This window comes from Ailuropoda melanoleuca, chromosome 6 (genome assembly GCF_002007445.2).
Source record: "Ailuropoda melanoleuca isolate Jingjing chromosome 6, ASM200744v2, whole genome shotgun sequence".
Classification (NCBI taxonomy): Eukaryota; Metazoa; Chordata; class Mammalia; order Carnivora; family Ursidae; genus Ailuropoda; species Ailuropoda melanoleuca.
The window spans coordinates 110,247,463-110,270,389 of NC_048223.1; the positions used below are offsets into that span (position 1 = coordinate 110,247,463).

The 22,927-nt window shown below is 51.8% G+C and overlaps 1 long non-coding RNA gene across 1 annotated transcript; it reads right to left on the reverse strand.

Moving 5' to 3' along the window:
* Positions 1–330: 330 nt before the first annotated feature.
* On the reverse strand, positions 331–6,659 carry LOC117802746. The gene is made up of 3 exons (XR_004626258.1): positions 5,768–6,659; positions 4,342–4,455; positions 331–465 (listed from the first exon to the last, which is right to left on the reverse strand). It is a non-coding gene; the product is annotated as an uncharacterized LOC117802746 (long non-coding RNA).
* Positions 6,660–22,927: the final 16,268 nt, after the last annotated feature.

A 22,927-nucleotide genomic window follows, 5' to 3' on the forward strand; every position in this document is an offset into this window, starting at 1 on the left:
ACGTGTACACATCTCTATTTGTGTATTTACCACATGGTTCTGTAATTCATGTTTTACATGTCTGAGTGCCCTGTAGCCAAATGAGGGCAGGGCCTGAGTCTGAGTCCGGTCCGTGCCTTCCTCACGGGCAGAGGGCACGGCATGTGATGGGCCCTGTTAAATGCTTCTGGATGGGTGACCCCAGCTCTTCATGGAGTCACTGTGGTCTCATCCAAGTTTCTTCCTTCTCAAAGTACTTATATTTCTCGGTTACCTATATGGGGAGGCCCATGGGGGGTCTGGGGTCCGTCCTCCGCTTTCCTGATGGGCCTGAAGACGGGGCAGTGGTCAGGCACAGGTGAGTGGGTGTTGGCAAATGCTGGTCAGAGTGCCAAGAGCTGCAAGGAGACTCCACACACCCGTCCGTTCTTTCATTTGCTCAAAGACATTCAAGGAGCATTTGTTAGTGCCCATGACATCTCAGACCTGTGTCAGATGCAGGGACACATCAGAAAAGAGATCCCAGTCCAGAAGAGATCATAGACTTAGACACCTTGCATGGTTAGGCCGGGTCCACTTGAAGGCCTAGGGCTGTCTCATGAGCCCTGTGATGAGGGGGAGGGACAAATGACTCGAGTTTTCTGGACCTTTCCCTCATCTGTGGGGACAGCTCACAGGATTGATGGAGGCATAATAGCACATGAGATCATGATGGAAAAGATTTCGCATTCCCTGAGAGCCAATACATGGCAACTATTTTATTGACATTTGTTCCTGTATGCCTGAAACTTGAACAAGGAAATACAAGTTTTTCTAAAGAAACACTTCTACGTACGTATGCACAAACAGGAATTCACGCTGAGTTGTCTGTAATAGTCAAACAGTGAAAACAGCCTAAGTGTCCAACAGCAGGGGACGTTGAACGGCAGTGTGTGCATGTATGACACACAGCACCACACCTTAAAGGAATGGGGGAGCTCACAGGAACTGATATGGAAAGTTCTGCAACAAAGAGCATTAAGTGTAAAGGGCAAGTTGCAAAATAGAACAGAATGGTTCCATTTCTGTCAACCTACAGAAGAAGATCTAGAAGCATTCGCACAAAGTGATTCCACTGTGGTTACCCCCGGAGGAGGGGATGTGGTTAAGGAAGGTCGCCTAAAGGGGGTTTTACTTTATATCATCTAAATTCAAGAACACCTGTTATGGTTCAGGTAGCAAAAAGGATTTGAAATGAATGGCTTTTTTTTTTTTTTTGGCACCTCTCTAGCCTCGGTTTATTTCTCTGCAAAATGAAGGGCTTACACTAGGAGATAGCTGATGCTCCTTCCATTAAAATTTTGTCATTGTGGTAAAAGACACGTAGCATAAAATTTACTGTGTTCGCCGTTTTTGAGCTTACAGGTCAGTGGCGTCAACTGCATTCAAGCTGTTGTGCAACCATCACCACTATCCATCTCCAGAAATTTCTCATCATCCCCCGTGGAAACTCTGTGCCCATTAAACTCTAACTCCCCATTCCCCGTCCCCCTGGCCCCTGGCAACCACTATTCTGCTTTCTGTCTCTATAAATGTGTCTGTTCCAGGTAGCTCATAAATGGAATCATATTTGTCCTTTTTTGGCCTGGCTTATTTCACTTAGCATAATGACTTCGTTGGACTATGCTGTAGCATGTGTCCGAACTTCATTTCTCCTGAGGCAGAATCACAGCCTACAGAGGTATAAACCTCTGTTTCTCTGTTCCTCTGCTAGTGGACACTGGAGCTGTTTCCACCTTGGCTATTTGTGAATGATGCTGCCACGCACGTCGGTGTACAGATCTCTCTTCCACTCCCTGTTTTCAGGTTTTTTTGTGTGCAGATACCCAGAGGTGAAACTGCTGGATCATGTGATAATTCTATCACTAATTTTTTGAGGAGTCTCCATACTGTTTTCCATAGAGGTCACACCAACAAATGCACAGAGTTTCAATTTCTCCACGTCCTTGTCAACACTTGTCATTTTCTGCTTTTTTTTGATAATAGTTACTGAATGGGCATGAAATGGTAGTCCACTGTGGTTTTGATTTGCATTTCCTTGATGATGATTAGTAATGCATTTCCTTGCATTTCCATGTGCCTAGTGGCCATTTATGTGTCTTCTTTGGAGAAATGTCTATTACGTCTGCCACCCATTTTTTGAAATGGCTTGTTTGCTTTGTTGTTGAATTTTAGAAGCTCTTTATATAGTCTGGGTGTGGATATCTTAGTTTGTAAATATTTTCTCCCATTCTGTGAGTTGCCTTTTTACTCTGTGATCGTGTCCGAGGATGCACCAAGTTTTCAGTTTAATAAAGCCCAATGTATCTGAAGGAATGACTTTTAAAATATGTACAATAAAAAAGAAGAAAGGAAAGAAAGGAAAAGAAAGACCAGGAAGAGAGGCAGAGACAGTGGAACAAAACACAGATTCTGTGGGCCTTAGCCTTTGTTCCTTGTCCTACATCACCTGCATGTCAAACGCCCCCAGCCCAGGGGCACAGCCCAGGAGAGCAGCCATGGAGAGCGAGGCCGGGTGGGCTCCGGAAGCCCCAGCTCGGGCCTGGTCACCGACAGTGGGTGTGTGCGGAGGAGCACGTGACCCTGGGTTTCCCTGAGACGGCTACAAGGCGGACAAGTGGGTGGGCTTGTGGGTGGGCTCAAAGGCAGGAAGTCCTCAGTCAGGAAACCTGTGGGTGTGCCCACCTGCCTCTCAGCCTGTTCGCTGAAGGGTAAAATTCCAGGCCCCAGACCTGCGGTTCCTAAAGAGCCTCTGTCCCTCTGCCCTCTGCTCCCTACAGTCCCTCCTCACCTATCCTTCCTCGCCTTTCTTTGGTTTTAGGAGGGTTCCTCCTCCCCCTTATTCTGATTCTAAAAATACTATGTCTTTAGCAAACTGACCAGAGTAGAAAAGCTCAAAGCTAACCGCAAGGCCAGCACCCTGCGGTGATGACAGTTCCCAGTCACTCAGTGTGAACCTCATGCCAGGAACTCCCCCCATGCTCCCCTCCAGCCCCCAGCCCTTCCCGTAGGCAGGAGCCCCATTCGAGCACCAAAGGAACTAAGCCAGAAGTGAAGGGCTGGTGTGAGCAGATCAGTTCAGGTTTTCTGCTTTGAAAGCACATTTCTATTTTAGCCTCTATTCTGCTACCGTTAATATTTGGATTTATTTTTGTCTAGCCTTTAAAATAATTGTCTCAGTTGGTTAAGGGTTTGCCTTCAGCTCAGGTCATGATCTCAAGGTCCCGGGACTGAGCCCCACATTGGGCTCCCTGCTCAGCAGGGAGTCTCCTTCTTTTCCCTCTGCCCACATCCACCCTCGTGCTCTCTTTCTCTCTCTCTCTCTCAAATAAATAAAATCTTTTAAAAAAATAATTGTTTTACATTTCAAAACTCCCCTTAGACATGTAGAGTCATTTGGGTATTTTAGGAACAATTAGATATGCTATTTATAACATCATTTACTTATAAAATGATCACATCAAATGTTATTTAAAATTGTTTTCTAAAAAATCAGGTGCACCATCGTGCCACTGTTTGCTCCTGCCCCAACCCTGCTGTCCTGGGCTATGTGAGCAGTTTTCCTCATTCCCATGGCAGCTCAGCCAGGTCTGAGGCCTTGATTCTTCTCTAGATGCCAGTCACTGGGTGAAATGCCCTCTCCCCAGGACATTCTGGAAAGGGGTGAAATTATGGGTTTCCCAGCAGCTGCTGGGAAGGTGTCCCATTGTTGTCTGGTGGTTCTATTCCAACCTCCAACTCTAGACAAGGCCCCAGAGACACCCCAAACACAATGGAGTCGCTACCTGGTCACCCGGGCTTGAAATGGGGCTGAAGATACCACATCTCCAAGACTGGGGGACTGGAGATGGCAGCCAGGTTTTTCTTGTCACACCAATAATATAATATGAAGCTACATAGAGAAGTAAAACAAAATTCATCTGCAATCTCATGATCTAGAAAGAATAACTAACATGTTTTTTGTGATACCAATATATGTGCAGGGCAGGTAGGGCAGGTAATGCATGTATTTTTATTTTTATTTGTTTTTTTAAAGATTTTATTTGTTTATTTATTTGAGAGAGAGAGCACAAGCAGGGGGCAGCAGAGGGAGAGAAAGAAGCAGGCTCCCCACCAAGCAGGGAGCCCAATGTGAGACTCGATCCCAGGACCCTGGGATTATGACCTGAGCCGACAGCAGATGCTTAACTGCCTGAGCCACCAAAGCACCCCAATGCATGTGCTTTTAAACCAAAAAAAAAAAAAAAAAAAAAAAAAGAAGAAGGAGAAGAAGGAAGAAAAGAAAAAAAAAAAGAAATTATGCTACCTGTACTGTGTTCTTACCTTTTTTTCTCTTAGCAATGTGTCAATGTCATCAGCATCTTACTGGCTGTGTGAACTTGCAAAAGTTCATCAAACTCTCTGTGCCTCGATTTCCTCATATGTGAAATGTGGATGCTGTGGGGATTAAAGAAGTTATGACATGTAAAGCTCAGAACTGAGTCTGGTACATAGCATGCCCTCAAGAAGTGTTAGTTGTCATTATTTCTATTATTATTTGTCATTCCTGATGGCTGTATAAAATTCCATTTATAGACCAGTGGATTTGGTGCTCAGGCTGGGTGATTTGCAACGTCTGGAGACATTTTTGGTTGTTACGCAGGGCGGAAGGTACTACTGGCATCTAGTGGGTGGAGGCCTGGGATGCTGTAAAGACCCTACTGTGCTCAGGACAGCTTCCAACAAGAAGTCAAGAGAGCTGAGGTTGAGAAACCCTAGTCGAGATGATTCCTGGTTTGCTTACCCTGCTCACTATCGCCGGACGCGGACTTGGGATTAATCTTGCGTGTGCTACATCTCGACGGACATGCCGAGGGAGGCCTTAGGCGGGACAGAGAAGTGATCCTGACATGCCTTGGGTTCTGACTGCCCAGCGTCCCAGTTTCCACGTTAAGAAATGCAACCAACTAAACTCTTAGGCCTTTATCTGGTCCCTGGGAAAACAGAATTCTAACTAACCAGTTTAAAGGCACTATGGAATATTACTCAACTATCAAAAAGATCAATTTCTCAACATTTGCTGCAACATGGACGGCACTGGAGGAGATAATGCTAAGTGAAATAAGTCAAGCAGAGAAAGACAATTATCATATGATTTCTCTCATCTATGGAACATAAGAACTAGGAAGATCAGTAGGGGAAGAAAGGGATAAAGAAAGGGGGGGTAATCAGAAGGAAGAATGAAGCATGAGAGACTATGGACTCTGAGAAGCAAACTGAGGGCTTCAGAGGGGAGGGGGGTGGGGGAATGGGATAGACTGGTGATGGGTAGTAAGGAGGGCACATATTGCATGGTGCACTGGGTGTTATATACAACTAATGAATCATCGAACATTACATCAAAAAAACCAGGGATGTACTGTATGGTGACTAACATAATATAATAAAAAAACATTAAAAAAAAGAAATTCTAAAGAGAAAAAAAAAAAGGCGCTTTGCTGATGGCTTTCACCCCACCCTTAGGCAATTTAAACGAGGAAAGTCCTTGAAGAGTGAGATGGGAATCCCGCTCAAAACACCATTGGTGTTTCAACAGAGAAAAGGTGTTCCTCGATCTCCTGTTAAGGGAAATGGAAACTAAAACTGCTCTGAATGCGAGGTTTCCCATGTCAGTTTGGGAAAGACCAAAATGTGCTAACACGGGGGGCGGACGGGGTGTAGATGGGTACAACTGTAACGCAGGGCCAGTGGCAATGTGTTGTAAAATTACCTTGTACTCTGACCTGGCAGTTCTCCTTCTTGGAATTTGTCCCACAGACAGACCCACAGCAGCTGGCGACCTAAACGTCCGCTGGGATGGGAGTGGCTAAATAAGGGTCCGGGTGTCCACACATCAGAGGACCACGCAGCCGTGAAAATGTGCAAGGAGGCTGGCCAGCTCTTCCTCCCACGACGGGTCTTCCAGATCACAGCCCTCGAAGGGCCCCCACCCCCGGCGTGCTCTCCAGCACGCCCCGCTCAGCTGGTCAGAATGCTGGCTTTGCCTACAGAGCCAGGGACACCGGAGCACCCATGACAGGCCCAGGGACCTCAGCCCGATGTAGCTCTGCGGGGGCTACTGCTCCAGGGTACTCACGGGCCAGCCCCAGGCCCTGAACCCTCAGGCTGCCGGTCCTTCCTTGCTCCTCCCTCCTGACTCGTATCCTCTGGCTAAGCCGAGACTTGGCTCCTTCTCTCAGCAATACCCTCTCTGTACTCAGCTTTCCCCAAATCCTGGCTGTGCCGTCTCAGGGAGTCCACTCTGGCGCTGGGCTAATTCCCCAGGAACACTGGCCCTGTGGCTCGGCTTCGCCGGGGATGAGTCCCCCAGGTCCCTGAGATGCTCTTCTGTCTCCTCCTCACTGCACTTCACAAACCCACCTTTTCTTGAGAAGCAGGGGGTCTGGTGGTGAAGTCCGAAGGCTCTGGTGGTCAGCGGCCGGGGCTCCAGTTTGGGCCGCAGGATCTCCTAGTACATGTGAGCTTGGTAGAGTCACACACCCTCTCTGTTCTCAGGCATGGAGCTGCTAATAGCCTCTCTTTAAGATCTCCTTGAGAGCACTTGGCACAAAACATGTGCCCAATAAATGTTACCGTTATTTTATGGGCCACTGGGAAGCTAGCTCGAGGCAATCCACAGCAGGGTGAGAGGAACTGTATTTCCTCACAGCCTCCCTGAACGGAACTCAGGAGGAGAAAGTCATTTGGCAATGCTCTGGCCAGCGACCAGCAATGGGGCTGGGGGAGGCAGCCCCGTCTGCCATGTTGGCCTTTGTGCTTTAAGAGGTGTGCCTGGAATCCAGATAAGGCCCCAAAGCATTCCCTCCCCAGTGCGAGCCGGCACTCCCAGATGGGCAGGAGTGAGGGGACCAGTCTGTGCTGGGGTGTCTGGCAGAGGATGGAGGAATTAGGAGGGGGTGGGGCTGAAGCCCTGTAAGGTCCACGCAGCTTATGTCAATCAGTGGGGCCTTTTAATTCTAGCCTTACAACTGCCAAGCAGGTGAGAGCGTCTGAGAGGGACTTGGATAGGAGAGGAAGCCCCCTCCCCTGTCCTCTCCCACTGCGGCTTCTTGGTAGAACATACAGGACCCCCAACCCCTCACCCCAGCCCCCAGGCTTCTGCTTCCCACCCCAGGCCCAGAGCNGGGCCATATGGCTCTATTATTCTAATATTCCCCAGATTTATGACCACAATGCTGAGAAATTGTCAGGTGCTCCTTGGCTTGAAGACAATCTGTGACAAAAGCCACTCTCTGGAACCCGGGATGGAAGCGTCACCAGTGATACTCCTTGTAAAAAGTGGTACCAGCGACCCAGGAGCTTTGTGCTACCAAGCGCGCTGCAGCTTTCTTCGCTCTGAAGAGGCCTGTGGGCTGGGAGAAGAAGCCCAAAGGGGCACATTCAGCTCTCCCAGGCTGCGCTGTTAAACAAGTATTAACTTGAATTAATTGAGGACAATGAGCCCCCAATACGAACGGCTGCCCTCGGGGCAGTTGCAAGCTCTGACCAGCTGCATGATGTGACCCTGGGGGGACGCACTTTGTCCATCCACTCGATGGGCTGGCCCTTGACACCCTTGCCTCGCGGCACTGTGGGGACTTGCCCGCTGGACTCACACGTGTGGCAGGTAACCCACCGGTTCACATACGCTCACCGCGCACAGCCCACTCATGGCTCCACGCTGCCCCGAGACCCCCGCCTCTGACAGAGCCGCCGCTTCAGACTGACACACAAAACGGCTCCCGGGGGCAACAGAGAATTCTCCACTCACACCTCCCACGGCTCTCGCTTCCACCCACACCTGCACACACCCGGTCACAGATGCAGAGATGACTCCCCGCCCCCACATTCCCCAGCACACCCGCCCCTTTCAGACCTGCCCTGAGCCGCATTTTCAGGCCCAGACCCGGACTCTCACGGCCTCAGGTCAGACACTGTCCCTCATTCAGCCACTCACACACGCACACACACACACACACACACACACACACACACACACAAAAGGACGCAAGTGTGAGGCAGCCGGCCCACCCCATGCAGGCACACACAGCACACACAGGCACACTCATGCCCTCCCTCGCAGCTCTCTGAGGGCAAGCCCCGTGGGGGTGAGGATGCTCTGGGCTTCTTGGAAGCTAGCCCCCCGCCCCCACCGGCTCCTTGGAGGCAGGGGGATTCTGATCTGGATTTTGCACCTGCACTCCTACCCCACGAGCACTGCTGTCCGCAGGGTGAGCTCCGGAAACCTTAGGCCAATAGGTGACTGTCTCACAGGGGGCTGCCCGGGTCCTAGGAACCCTTCTGTCCTGAGCCAACCTGTAGGACTGCTCCTCATCTGGGGCAGCCCATTTAGGGCCTGGGTCAGTACAGGAACACCTGGCCATCAGCCTCTGCCTGGAGGCCACTCATTTCCCCTGAGTTTGCCCCCCACTTACAGGGAGGCTTTACCTCAACAAGTGGCCTGGGGCCCCAGCAGCTGTCCTCCATCCCTGGCCACTATTTCCTGCCTCCCAAGGCCTCCAGCCCGGAGGCAAGGGACATGCTCAGGCAATCCCTAGCACAAGCTGATCCCCTGTGCCCCAGATCGATGCAACCCAGAGCTACCAGCAGGAAGCCTGGGGGACAGGGCAGGCCTAGCTCTGGGAGCAGGACACTGCTCCACAGATATACTTTGAAGGGAGCATTCAAGCTGGACCCCCCTCCCGAAATGTCACCTACTGCCTGTTATCCCACCGTTAAAGCTCCAGGCCTTTGGGTTTTGAAGACATCACCTGCTTGGTCCGACATCACCTCACCTCCCTCCCGCAGAGGTCATCGCATCCCTGGGTTGCCTCCATCCTGTTCTTTGGGTCTAGTGAGAGTGAGAAGGCTGGACAGGAGAGGCAGGAAGGAGCCAGAAAATAAATCCTCCTTCCCGTCCCCTCCCGTTTGCTGAAAATGTGAGGCATCTCTATGGCGGCCCAGTGGCTTACAGGACAGAGCCAGGCTTTCAATCAGACCCACCCAGCTCTAGATCTTGTCTTGCTACCTGGTAGCTGTGAGACCTTGGATGGGTGTCTTTATCTCTTTGAACCATTCTTCATCTTTAAATGGGGTTGCTATGGAGTAGAGAATAAATTGGAGGAGTTCCTCAGTGCATGTCAATGTTTAGTCTGTAACTGGCCCACACAGGAAGTAACATCTGTGGTTCTAGGCATCTTTGAACCCAGGGTGGGAAGCCTTAGCCCTTGCCTTTCCCCAGAGCCTCAGGGATGCTGCATTTCCACCCAGAGCCCGGGGTGGGAGTGCCAGCCCCGGCCTGAGGGCAGCCTCATTGGCACTGGCCAACTGGAGCCCAGTGGAGGCTAAGCCCCTGGACCCCTGGCCCCTCTGTTGGAGACCAGATTCTGTGGGGGGTGGGGGGTGGGGAGGAAGACATGGAAGCCAGGGGGTCCTATCTGCAGCACAGAGAGGCTCCCTATACCTCAACCCCAGGGCCTTAGCCTGCAAGGATCTCCTCCCCACCGGCGGGCTGCAGATTCGCTTGTTTTGCAGATTTAAAAAACGTTTCTATCATAATCTCACCCAATTCTCACTGCAGTCCTTTGGACGCAGGCATTTTGAATCTCCATTTTGTATGGATGAGGACCAGGAAAGCGAGGGGACTCCTCAAGATCACACAACTCTAAGTGATCACACAACCGAGGTTCCAACTTGGGTCTTCCGGCCGTGATGTTACCCTCTGCCCATCACACCAGGGTGTCCCCAGGGCTCCCAGGGGCAGGGAGCTTAGCACGGGTGTGATTTGTCCCTCAGAAATGGCAACCATGGGCATCTACTTTTTTCAGTAATAAGATGTCCCTCCCCCCCGGGGCCCCTCCCCCTCCCCTTTACTGTCAGTTCCTTTGGGAACACACAGGGTGGGGGCGGGGGGATGCTGGCAACAGAGTCCCAGCTTCATGTCATCGTCATTCACCAAGTCCTCCACTTTCTTCCCCACTTGGCCTCTCTCCATGCCCTGGGCTACCTGAGAATCTCTGTGGGCCCCTGGGCCCCTCATGCTGCTTCCTGCCTCCCTGCCTTGACTCACACGATTCCCTCTGCCTGGATACTCTCACCTGCGCTGCCCACCTGGCTAACTCCATTTGTCCTTCAAAGTCAGCTCGGGTGCCATCTTCTCTGGGGAGCCCTCCCTGACCCCTCTCCCCCAGTGAGCCTCACTCTGTCAGGCCATTACCCACTCACCATCATAATGGCCCTTTCTTGTCTTCCCCTGAGGTAGTTGGTGGGTGAGTTCCACAAGGATGCAAACCTTGCCTTACCCTCGGTTCAGCAGCACCGTGGAAAGGAGGGCGCTTTCTAAGTGTCAGCAACCCATCACACACTGGCTTAGGTGAAAGGGAATCGGTTGGCTTATATGAACTGGAGAGCCAAGGGGGTTGATCTGGCTTTGGAGAAAGCTAGAAACTCAAATGATGTGATCACGAATCTTCCTCTCTGTCACACACACACACACACACACACACACACACACACACCTGCTCCTCTCTGTGGGGCCTCTGTTCTTAGATTCTCCACAGCGGTGACCAAGATGGTGACACCCAGCTCCAGGCTTCCATCCTACAGAGGAATAAAAGCTGCTTAAAGACAGCTCCTCTTTCCCAAGAGTTCCAGCAAGTCCTGGGATTCGTTCTGATTGGCCAGGACCAGCTTTCATGCCCCTCAAGTATCTGGAAAGCAGAGAAGCCCCACGGAAGACATGCTACTGGGGAAGGGAGGGAGTGTGGCATGATTCTCCAAAAGAAAATAAGGTCACTTTTACCAAAAGAGGGGGAATGGAGCATCGGGCTCCTCTGCTATGAGCCTGCTTCTTCCTCTCCCAGTCCCTCTGCTTGTGTTCCCTCTCTTGCTGGCTGTCTCTATCTCTGTCAAGTAAATAAATAAAATCTTTAAAAAAAAAAAAAGAGGGGGAATGGACCCAGGGCACACGAAAACAATGTCTACGAAAGCAGGGCTTTTTAACTTCAATGAACACACAGATCTCTTGGGGATCTTGTTGAGGTGCCGATTTTGCTTCAGAAGGTCTGGGGTGGGGCCTAAGAGTCTGCGTTTCTGGCAAGTTCCCCCCAGCTCCTGCTCCCCTGGAATGGCAGAGGCCTGTTCAAGTGGCGAGGGCCCTGATGCATCCCACACCTGCCCAAATAGACAACGTGCAGCAAGTGAGGGGCACCAAGATGCTGATGGGACTTGGCGCACACCTCGGTCCTTCCTGCACCCCCGGCCCAGCTGCGCCTCTCGGATTGCCCCTCACCATGACCCGCTGAGGCCTTCCTTCTTATCTCTATTTGCAGACGGGACAACAGAGGCTCCAGTAAATTCTGCCATTCTCCTAAGTCACACCTGTGGCAAGGAGTTGGGCTGGGTCCCAGCTACCTGTCTCTCTGAAGGACTCACCAGAACCTGACCCACTTAGAAACAGAAAGAGAAGCAGCCCACCATGTTATGGTCACATTTCCCCAGGACTGGAAATTCCCGGGCCCCGAGCAGAGGGTTTTGTCAGCTGAGGCCGTGCTGTGGTTTTTATAGCCAACTGCAGACCCGGGTGACCTCCTGGCTTTGCTGTTTGTAAATCGAAGTTGCAAAGGGCAAAGTTCATTTGGGCAGGGCCCCCCTGCCCCCTGACATTGGTTATTTTTAACCTTCTCCCCTTTATCAGTTTTCTCCTTCCTGCTCTCCAGTTGTTAACATTACGTAATAGATACGGTCTCACCCAGGGTGGGGCCAGTCACACCTGGGCTCCAAGGAATGAAATGTGGGTGTCCCTGGCAACTGGTGCCACGTCACAGGGGTGGGCTGGGCATTTGCAAGTGATTTGAAGGAGGGATCCGTAGCAGATCTACGGGCTGGCACCAGGGAGATCGAATATGGAATGAGCTACTGAAGAGGGAGTGAGTTCCCCATCTGTTATGGGTTGAATTGTGTGCCCCCAAAATTCATATCCTGAAGTCCTAACCCCCAGGACCTTGGATGACCTCAATTAGAGAAAGGATCCTTGCAGATGTAATTAGTTAAATTAAGATGAGGTCATACTAGTCTAGGGTGGGCCCCTAATCCAATATGACCAGTGTCCTTAAACAGAGGGGACAGTTGGACGCAGACACACACACACACACACAAGCGTGAGGACAGCCATGTGATGAGTGCAGAGGTGAGAGGATGAAGCAGAAGGCAAAGAACTCAAGGGATCACCGGCCAGCCTGCAGAAGCCAGTGAAGAGGCCTGGGACCGAGTCCCTCACAGCCTCAGAAGGAACCAGCCCCACTGACACCTTGAGTTCAAACTTCTAGCCCCCAGAGCTGTGACAGCACATCTCTGCTGTTCAAGCCACCGAGTCTGTGGCATTTTGTTAGGGCTGCCCTAGGATATGAATACACCGTCTCTAGCAGTGCTCGAGCTGAGGCTGACAGCCACTTGGCGGGGTATCGTCCCGTGGAAATATTATGCAAACCACCTACATAATTCTAATTTTCTAGTAGGCACATTTAAAAAAAGAGAAACAGATGAAATTAATTTTAATCATATATTTTACTTTATACAATATGCCCAAAATATCATTTCAATAGTCAACAAGTCCTCAAAAGAGCGATTAATGAAATGTTTTCTATTTTTTGTTTTGTGCGAAGTCTTTGAAATCTAGTGTGTTGTTTTCCACTTAGAGCATAACTCAATTGAGATTAGCCACATTTCAAGTGCTCAATAGCCATTCATAACTACTGGCTACCATATTGGATAGCGTCACTCCAGCTCCTTCTCTCCTCTTTCTTTCTTTCTTTCTTTCTTTCTTTCTTTCTTTCTTTCTTTCTTTCTTTCTTCTTTCTTTTTTTTTTTTAACAGGGAAGGGAGAGAGAGAATCTTACGCAGGCTCATGGAGCCCAGAGCCCAACATTGGACTCCATCTCACAACCTTGAGATCATGACCTGAGCCAAAATCAAGAGTCAGACACTTAGCCAACTGAGCTACTCAGACACCCCCTGTATCTGTGTGGCTTTAAGCATTTTAGGGATCCTGTTAGAGCCCGTTTGCTCACCTATAAAAATGGGAACAATACTGACACCTCCTCGCAGGGACGGTATGAAGATTAAGTAAGAAGGTGTCTGTTACTGGGTTCCTGACACCCGGTAAGCTTCTAGCCAAGCGCTGTTACAAACTTGGCATCAGACCCAATGTTTCGGGACCTCCCCACTCCAGAGGATCATACAATCACTGCATTTCTCCCCAGGCTCATCTTGAGCCCCCTCCACACTCACACCCACCTCCAGGCTCCCCGCTCAGACCAACCTGAATCCGCCTCGTCCAGGAAGGGTCCCAGCTCCCGTTTTAAACTCTCAGAGCGTTGGGGAAAGTCTCACAATTTAACACTTCACTATTCTGTTAATCGTGTTATTACACGTGAGGGAAGTTTGAAGTCCCCTGAGGGCTGGGATATGGCTTCTCTGGTCTCTCCTCTGGCCTCTGAGTTCCGGGCCCGTTCGATCAATCAGGCAACAAACCTTTACTGAGTGAGCGCCGTCTCCAGGCTGCCGTGGGGCCCTGCCAGACCTAGAGTGCGTCCGTTAATGGTGTGCAGGTCGATTTACCTACGCACACCTCTCAGACGCCCGCAAAGGGTGCTCTCTGGGCACCAAGACCCACAGCAGAGTGTAGAGTATAGCTGTACCTCTGGGCCAGCCGAGGGCTGGAGGTCCCAGAACTTCCCAGAAGGGCCAGCGGTCATGCTGCCCAACACGCCTCCCTCGCGGCTTGCAGGCAGGGAACGGTTTCCTGCCACGGGCTGGGGTGGGCTTCACGCGGGAACTGCGGGTAGCCCAGCACGGCAGGCCCAGGAGGAGACTCGGGTCTGGCAGGAGACCAAGGGCTGCCCTTGGAGCCACCTGCCCTCCCCAGCTCTCTCTTGCCCGATGGCATGTTGCGGCTTATTTCCGACGAGTCGCACCCTGATAGAGGCCCAGCTGACTGGGTAAATGAATCACGAGCACCTCCAGGAGGAGCTGATGGGGGGAGAGCCGCAGTCACGCCAGCCCAGCCCGGCCCAGCCCCTCCTGATCCACTGCTCCCACCCCCACCACACGCAAACGGTTCTGGTGGCTAGTGGTGGCGCTAGGGCTGAGCCTGGCACAGGACAGGGAAAGGCCGGCTGACACGACACGTCCTGTGGGCAACGCTCCCCAGCTTGTGCTTGTGTGAACAGCTCTCTCTTCCCTGTCAGGCCTCTGAGATCTTCCTTACAGATTACAGGGGGCCACTCTACCCCCCAAGCCAGTCCTCTAGGTCCATCCCATCCCCATCTTCTCTGCCAGCTCCTCCCTTCCTCATGGAGGTGAAAGACCTGAGTGTAAAATCAGACTATGCCACCCACTTGCTGTGTGGCTTCGGTCAAGTTGATCAACCTCTCTGAGCTCCAGATTCCTCAACCATAAATGAGGGTGGCACTAACATCTACCTCATCGGGCTGTTGGGAAGTTTAAATGAGACAATTTACCTCACGTGCATGGCTTCGTGAGTGGCACGTTAGCAAGCGTACAGCTTAAACGTTCTTATCCAATCAGGGAGGTGATTACCATTTGCTTGTATAACGTGGCATAATTTTTATCTTATTCTGCTAGGAGGCACATTCCAATCCACGACAAAGCTAGGAAACACGATGTCAGTTTTACCTGCTTTGCCAGGATTTTGCAGCCTATGACTTCTTGTTGAGTAATTTGCTCTGATATAAGCAACTCATTCATTCTGCAAATATGTACTGAGCACCCGCTAGGAGGTGACGCGTTCTTGGCCGTCCCAAGAGCAGAACTGGGGGGTGTGGACAAGAGGCCGTGCCTGGCAGCTGCCCAGACCCACATCATGGAAGTTCCTTTCATGCTTCGTTGAGGTGACAGAAGGTTCTTTGCCTGTGTCCCTGGAGAGAGGTTCTAGCATGTCCTGGAACAGATGTCCAAGGAGGGAATCATGCTGAGATTTGGACCAGCTCTGGTGCTGGGGGCCCCGCTTCACCTAACTCTCGTGATCTTGGGAAAATCATTAGTCTTAGAGGCCTCAGCTTATTCCTCACTTAAATGGGCAGAACAATACCTAGCTTTGACCTCATAGGGTGACTGTCAGCTCACATGTGTGGAGGTCTCCCACTAACTATATTCTTCCTTTCTTCTTCCCTTCCTCCCTCGACCATCCACCCATCCAGCCACCTTTTTTCTTAATTACCTACTCTCTTTCAGCTACTGTGGAGGAGGTAGGAGGAGAGGGGAGCAGACTCAGGGAAGTACTGAGCACCAGGGTTCAACAGTGAGGAGCCTCGTCCATCATCCAGCTCCACACGTTGATGTTGGGACACATGGACCAGTTCTTGGGAAGGGCTGACCCTTCTTCAGTCCAGCCCTGGTGACTGGTCGCCCCTCTGGGCCCAAACCTGGTCTAGGTGAGAAGAAGCTCATGGTCCTGGGCAGATGGCCAGGGTGGACCTCCCCCCTGCTTGGACCCCAGCCAGCCTCCCCACCTCCCCCCACACTGGACTCGTGACCTTCTGTTTCCTGTTGCTTGGCAGGAAATGAGTTCTGAAAGAGAAGGGTTGTGTGGGCTCCAGACAGCACACCCCCGCTTCAGGCAGAAAGTAGGAAGAAGGGGAGGTCCCAGCCATATCTCCCCCGTTCCTCAGAAAAGCAATGCTTTTATACGAATCTCCCCAGCAGATTTCTGCTTAGTTCTCTGGAAAGAATGGGAGCATGTGGCCACTGCTAGCCACAAGAAAGGCTGGGAAAAAGGGAAAAGGATTATCATGATTGGCTTAGACCAGGGATCAGCACCATTTTCGACAAAGGGCTGGAGAGGAAATAGTTTAGATTTCGGGGGCCACACAGCCTCTGCGACAACTACTCCACTGTCCCTGGCAGTGTGGCCGCCGACGCCGGGGCAAATGCGTAGGGCCGTGCTCCAACAAAATTTTATAGACACGGACGCTTGAATATCATGTCACTTTCATGTGTCACAACATGTTCTTCTTTGATTTTTTCAACCATTTATTTATTTTTTTTAAGATTTTATTTATTTGACAGACATAGAGACAGCCAGCGAGAGAGGGAACACAAGCAGGGGGAGTGGGAGAGGAAGAAGCAGGCTCATAGCAGAGGAGCCTGACGTGGGGCTCGATCCCATAACGCCGGGATCACGCCCTGAGCTGAAGGCAGACGCTTAACCGCTGTGCCACCCAGGCGCCCCTAATTTTTTCAACCATTTAAAAAATATCAAAAATCATTTTAGCTCATGGGCCATAGAAAACCAGGAGGCAGTCAGGTTTGGCCCCAGGTTGTAGTTTGCCAGTCCTTGGCTTAGACAGTCATAATCCATCGCTTGGGGCTGGGCACACTGTCATTCCAAGGAAGGGTGTGTGTTTGGTATGTGGCGTGTGGTATGGAGTGTGTGTGTGTGTGTGTGTGTGTGTGTGTATGTGTGTGTAGTGTATGTGTGTTTACCAGCATCCAGTTGGGGATGATGGGAGTAGAGTGTGTTACATGAGCAGCTAATGGTTACATGACATTACTTACAGCCCATATTGTCACTGCACAGGAAGAACAGTAGCATTTGAACCCAAATCATCCAAACTTGGGATCCTGCTCTCGTAGCCTCCATGCTAGCTAGCATTCTCTGCTCAGAGAACTCAGCTTGCTGTGAATGTAAGGCTGGGCGAGGAGGCACGAGATCAGGCATCAGGGCTAGGATGTCACCAAGATGGTTCCTGCAGGGACCCAAGCCTATACACTCCGGAGGCTTTCCAGTGGCCTCTTCTCTTGGGAGGACCCGGATGGGAGATCAGAGGAGCAGGGTACAGGGAGGAAGGAGGAGCTCCCACCTCCCTCCCTCCCCATGGGAATGCACATCCCCACCCCCGACTGTGCGGAGCGGGTGGGGGCTTCCCTCCGGCCCTGGAGCAGGATTTCCGTTTTCCTTGACATTGATAGACCGGAAATTGGGTCTTATTCTCATGGTAGGAAGAGAAGCCCTCCCACTCCCTGACTTCCTTTTTCTCCTGCTTTTCCCTTCTGCCTGCCCTAGTACTGAGGAGATTCAGGGAAGTATCTAACAGCTGAGGGAGCCGGAAGGAATATGGAAGCTCAGAGATGTCATCCTTCCAGCCATTAAAAATTTTCTTTAGTTCCTCCCATATGATGTATCTTTTAAAATTCATTCAGTTCCCACTGAGCATTCCCTCTCTTCCAGGGAATTTTATGTCATTTGACTCATGTAATCTTCCCAACAAACCTGTGAGGTAAGTGTCGTTAAACCCATTTCACGAAGGTGGAAACTGAGACCCAGAGAGTTTACTTACATAATGGCAGAGGCAGGGTTTAACCCAGGTCCAACCAATTCCAGAGTGCCTGTCTCTGCTGCCACACGCTGGGTCTTCCCCACGGGAGGCCCTGGAAAGAAGGAGGCAATGGAGGACAGGGTTCAGAGCCCAGGTGCTGGAGTCAAAGAGACTTGAGTTCAAATTCTGGTTGAGATATATACCAGTTTCTTTCTTGGGCAAGTCATTTACTATCTCTTAACCTCAGTTTCCCTCCTGTTGGGGGGGGAGAACTATTCCCTTTTCTTCCAGCGCCACGATTTCTCCTGGGGAAAGCACTGTTCCCCATTCCTATGGCTCTCCTGGCAATGACCTCACTGGCCAGCGGCAGGAGGGAGCACACGCCCCAGGCCCTGCCATGAGAGCATCTTGTTCCCGCAGCCTTAGCGATGAGTTCAGGGATAAGTACGTCTGACTAAATCCAGCCAATGAGAATTTTTGCTGGACCCATTAAGAAAGCAAGGCTCGTTTTTTTCCTTGTTGGGCTGCAAGCCTAGAGCTGCCGGTGGCCACGTTGTCGCTGCACACGAAGAACCCGCCTGAGAGAAAAAAAGCAAAGGAAAAAAAAAAAAAGAGGCAGAAGTGAGAGACCCTAAGAGGAGAAGATTCTCAATGCCTTCAGCAGAGCTCCTGGCTCGCATTACGCCTAAGACAGACCCTTTGCTGTCTTAGTTACGTAAGCCTACCGGTGTTTGTGTCCGCGCAGGCCAGTCTGAGATGCTTCTCTGACACTAGCAATAGGATGAAAGCTCAGGAGGGCAAGGGTATCTGTCTGCCAAGTTAGCGCTGTATCCCCAGTGTGGGCACATAGAGCGTCCTCGGGAGGCCTGAAGAACTTCAGACACATCACCCCACCTCATGGGACGCTGGGAGGATGCAGTGGGGATTGATATGCAAGGCTGGGCCCCCACGCCTGGCACGGTGGGCCTCCACGACCATGGCTCTGAGCCAGAGCTCCTGGGTCCCGCAGGTTCCAGCCCGGCGGACCGTCCTCCCCACTGTCCGCAGGCAGGTGCGGGGGAACTAGGTCAGCAGCAGTGATCGAGGACCAGGAGTGGAAACCACAGTTCTCAAAGCTACAGGGAAGACAGAAAGCACCGCAGACCTCGTCCACCCTCCAGGACTCGGTTTGGCAGCATCCAGTCTGTGGCTCCCCGCCATGTGGCTCCCCGCAACCCAGAGCTGGAACCACTGGGCTGCTGTCATTAAACACCAGGCCACGGCACAGGCTTCCAAAGCCAGTAGTGGGCACTCCCCTCCATGCCCCGTGCCCCCTCCCTCAGCCTGCCGCATGGGCCACTTTTCTAGTCCCCGCTGAATTCTCTGTGCTCCCCCCCTCGAAGGCCTCGTTGCTGACCTGTCCTCTTCCACCTTACTTCCTGGTAAGCACTCCTTCATACTCTGGCCAAGGAGATGTCTTGAAAATCCTGGAAACCCTTTAAAGGCTGCTGACCACCTACCAGGACAGAGTTGCTAGGAGCCCTCCCAGNGCGGAGCGGGTGGGGGCTTCCCTCCGGCCCTGGAGCAGGATTTCCGTTTTCCTTGACATTGATAGACCGGAAATTGGGTCTTATTCTCATGGTAGGAAGAGAAGCCCTCCCACTCTCCCTGACTTCCTTTTTCTCCTGCTTTTCCCTTCTGCCTGCCCTAGTACTGAGGAGATTCAGGGAAGTATCTAACAGCTGAGGGAGCCGGAAGGAATATGGAAGCTCAGAGATGTCATCCTTCCAGCCATTAAAAATTTTCTTTAGTTCCTCCCATATGATGTATCTTTTAAAATTCATTCAGTTCCCACTGAGCATTCCCTCTCTTCCAGGGAATTTTATGTCATTTGACTCATGTAATCTTCCCAACAAACCTGTGAGGTAAGTGTCGTTAAACCCATTTCACGAAGGTGGAAACTGAGACCCAGAGAGTTTACTTACATAATGGCAGAGGCAGGGTTTAACCCAGGTCCAACCAATTCCAGAGTGCCTGTCTCTGCTGCCACACGCTGGGTCTTCCCCACGGGAGGCCCTGGAAAGAAGGAGGCAATGGAGGACAGGGTTCAGAGCCCAGGTGCTGGAGTCAAAGAGACTTGAGTTCAAATTCTGGTTGAGATATATACCAGTTTCTTTCTTGGGCAAGTCATTTACTATCTCTTAACCTCAGTTTCCCTCCTGTTGGGGGGGGAGAACTATTCCCTTTTCTTCCAGCGCCACGATTTCTCCTGGGGAAAGCACTGTTCCCCATTCCTATGGCTCTCCTGGCAATGACCTCACTGGCCAGCGGCAGGAGGGAGCACACGCCCCAGGCCCTGCCATGAGAGCATCTTGTTCCCGCAGCCTTAGCGATGAGTTCAGGGATAAGTACGTCTGACTAAATCCAGCCAATGAGAATTTTTGCTGGACCCATTAAGAAAGCAAGGCTCGTTTTTTTCCTTGTTGGGCTGCAAGCCTAGAGCTGCCGGTGGCCACGTTGTCGCTGCACACGAAGAACCCGCCTGAGAGAAAAAAAGCAAAGGAAAAAAAAAAAAAGAGGCAGAAGTGAGAGACCCTAAGAGGAGAAGATTCTCAATGCCTTCAGCAGAGCTCCTGGCTCGCATTACGCCTAAGACAGACCCTTTGCTGTCTTAGTTACGTAAGCCTACCGGTGTTTGTGTCCGCGCAGGCCAGTCTGAGATGCTTCTCTGACACTAGCAATAGGATGAAAGCTCAGGAGGGCAAGGGTATCTGTCTGCCAAGTTAGCGCTGTATCCCCAGTGTGGGCACATAGAGCGTCCTCGGGAGGCCTGAAGAACTTCAGACACATCACCCCACCTCATGGGACGCTGGGAGGATGCAGTGGGGATTGATATGCAAGGCTGGGCCCCCACGCCTGGCACGGTGGGCCTCCACGACCATGGCTCTGAGCCAGAGCTCCTGGGTCCCGCAGGTTCCAGCCCGGCGGACCGTCCTCCCCACTGTCCGCAGGCAGGTGCGGGGGAACTAGGTCAGCAGCAGTGATCGAGGACCAGGAGTGGAAACCACAGTTCTCAAAGCTACAGGGAAGACAGAAAGCACCGCAGACCTCGTCCACCCTCCAGGACTCGGTTTGGCAGCATCCAGTCTGTGGCTCCCCGCCATGTGGCTCCCCGCAACCCAGAGCTGGAACCACTGGGCTGCTGTCATTAAACACCAGGCCACGGCACAGGCTTCCAAAGCCAGTAGTGGGCACTCCCCTCCATGCCCCGTGCCCCCTCCCTCAGCCTGCCGCATGGGCCACTTTTCTAGTCCCCGCTGAATTCTCTGTGCTCCCCCCCTCGAAGGCCTCGTTGCTGACCTGTCCTCTTCCACCTTACTTCCTGGTAAGCACTCCTTCATACTCTGGCCAAGGAGATGTCTTGAAAATCCTGGAAACCCTTTAAAGGCTGCTGACCACCTACCAGGACAGAGTTGCTAGGAGCCCTCCCAGATCTGTCCCTTGCCCACTCCTCCAGCACTGTCACCTCCAGGGCCAGGTGAGACCCCTAGGACACAATATCAAAGGAGGTGCTCACTGTCGGGCTTGTGCAAGTGCCTCGGATGCCTCCCCTGCCTCTCCCTCGTCCCAGCCCAGACCTAGCCCACGGTCACTCCAGTGGAGTCCTCAGAAGGCCCCAGACTATCGCAGGCTGCCCTGCTTCAGTTCATGGTGATCTCTGGCCTGGAATGCCCCTTCTACCACCTTTGCTGCTTAACTTCTTTTCCTTTAAGATTTCCTTTAAATATCACCTCCTCCAAGAAGCCTCCCTGAATCCTCCTGGTGCAGTTTGGTCACCCTCAGCTCAACACACCCACTACACCCCATTTTCTACCACTCCACTGTAGCCCCTTGAGAGCAGGACCCATGTCTTAATTTGTATTTGTTCCTGCAACCCATAAGTAATGGGCGCCAAGCCCTGGGACAGCGTCTGGGTCTCACTTAAGATGCCCCGGGCTACAAGAAACAAAAAAGCTTACTCAAGATGACTACAGCCACATAGAATTTAGCACCTCACCGGACAGAAGGGTCTTGGTAGGGTGTCCCAGGATTGGTTCATTCAGGGGCGTACCCGAGGACCCAGGCTCTTCAGGCTCCACCATCATCAGAATGTCATTCTCAAGGGGATCTCTTCATGGTGAAACTATGGCTGCCACCCAGTCCCAGACCTCAAATCCTCACACCAAGATACAACAATGCCTAGTAGAGAAAGGGGGCATCTCTTGTGTGTCTCATTTTGAGAACCAAAAAAGACCTTTCCCAGAACCTACCCCCTGATTTTTTCCCACAACTCATTGGCCAAGATGGCATCACATGCCCACACCTACACCAATCTCTGTAAGGAAAATGGGGTGGTCCCAACTGACCAGGCAATCAGGCACCTGGCTGTGTGGCAGAAGCAAGATTACCCATGTCCAAATAGGAAAGGGGGATGGCCGTCGGGGGCAACCGTGTCTACTCCCAGCTGCCATGTAGAAACTATACAATGAAGGCTAGTGATTGGCTTTGGGACTTGGACGGACATGGTGACATAACCCAAAAAGTGATGGGTTGAGTGAACTGATGAACAGACTTCACTCTACCATTGAGAACTTGAGGACAGAAGGTCTTGGACTGGGTCCTACTTCTGATTTTTGTGCTTGGGTGAGACTCTGTCCAGCCAAAGCTTGGGCTTCTCCTGTGACCACATTTTCTGCTTCCTCTCCCCCTGACCCTGTCTACTGCAGAGCTGGGTGGACTGTGGGCTTGAGGGAAAGCCAAGACATGCCCAACAGCCTTCTGAAAATACGTCTGCTCCCCATTCCCAACAGGCACCCCAAAAGTTACCCCTGAATCCTGTTCTCCGTGTCATTTTCAATCTGAGTAATTAAATTCAACAACTCCAGGGCAATTAAAAATTAATTCTGCATCCAACAGGCCCGGAAATGAAATGCAGTGGGAGACACACTTGGCGTTCCTGGCCAGATGTAACTAGAAAATCATCCTTCTGGGGGAAGGAGGGTAACTAAAGCACTGTTGCAGCCACAGAAGTGGGGCTTACATGGTAACAAGCCTCTTCTTGGCCTCTAATTACTTCGGTTTATGAGGCTGTTGCTGACGGTTGCAGGGCACAAGCAACTGGCTTACATGAAGCGTCTCTACTTCTAAATTGGCAAGGGATCATGGGTGCTGCTTCTGTCCAAGCCTCTTGGGTCCCCACTGTCTGTGCAGCGTCCCCACCCCCCGCCGACAGCCGCCGCCATCCCTCCCCTCCTCCTTTGCCATGCCATCTGCAGCAGGCCAAGCCTGGCACCATCCCAGCACCCTCTCACCTGTTGCCCTTGACGCCCCGTCCAGCTGGCTCTGGTCCTCTCCACAACCCTCCCTCTGCTTCCAGCAACTGTCCCCCAGGGGTGGTCTCTGCTGCGGGCCAGCTACCCCGGGGAAGGCTTCAGTGCTCCCCGTCTCCCAGGCAACAGCCTGTTGCTTGGTATGCCAGCCCGGAGGCTAGCATTCCAGGATGCCACAAAAGGGCATTTCCTTTCCCCATCGCAGAA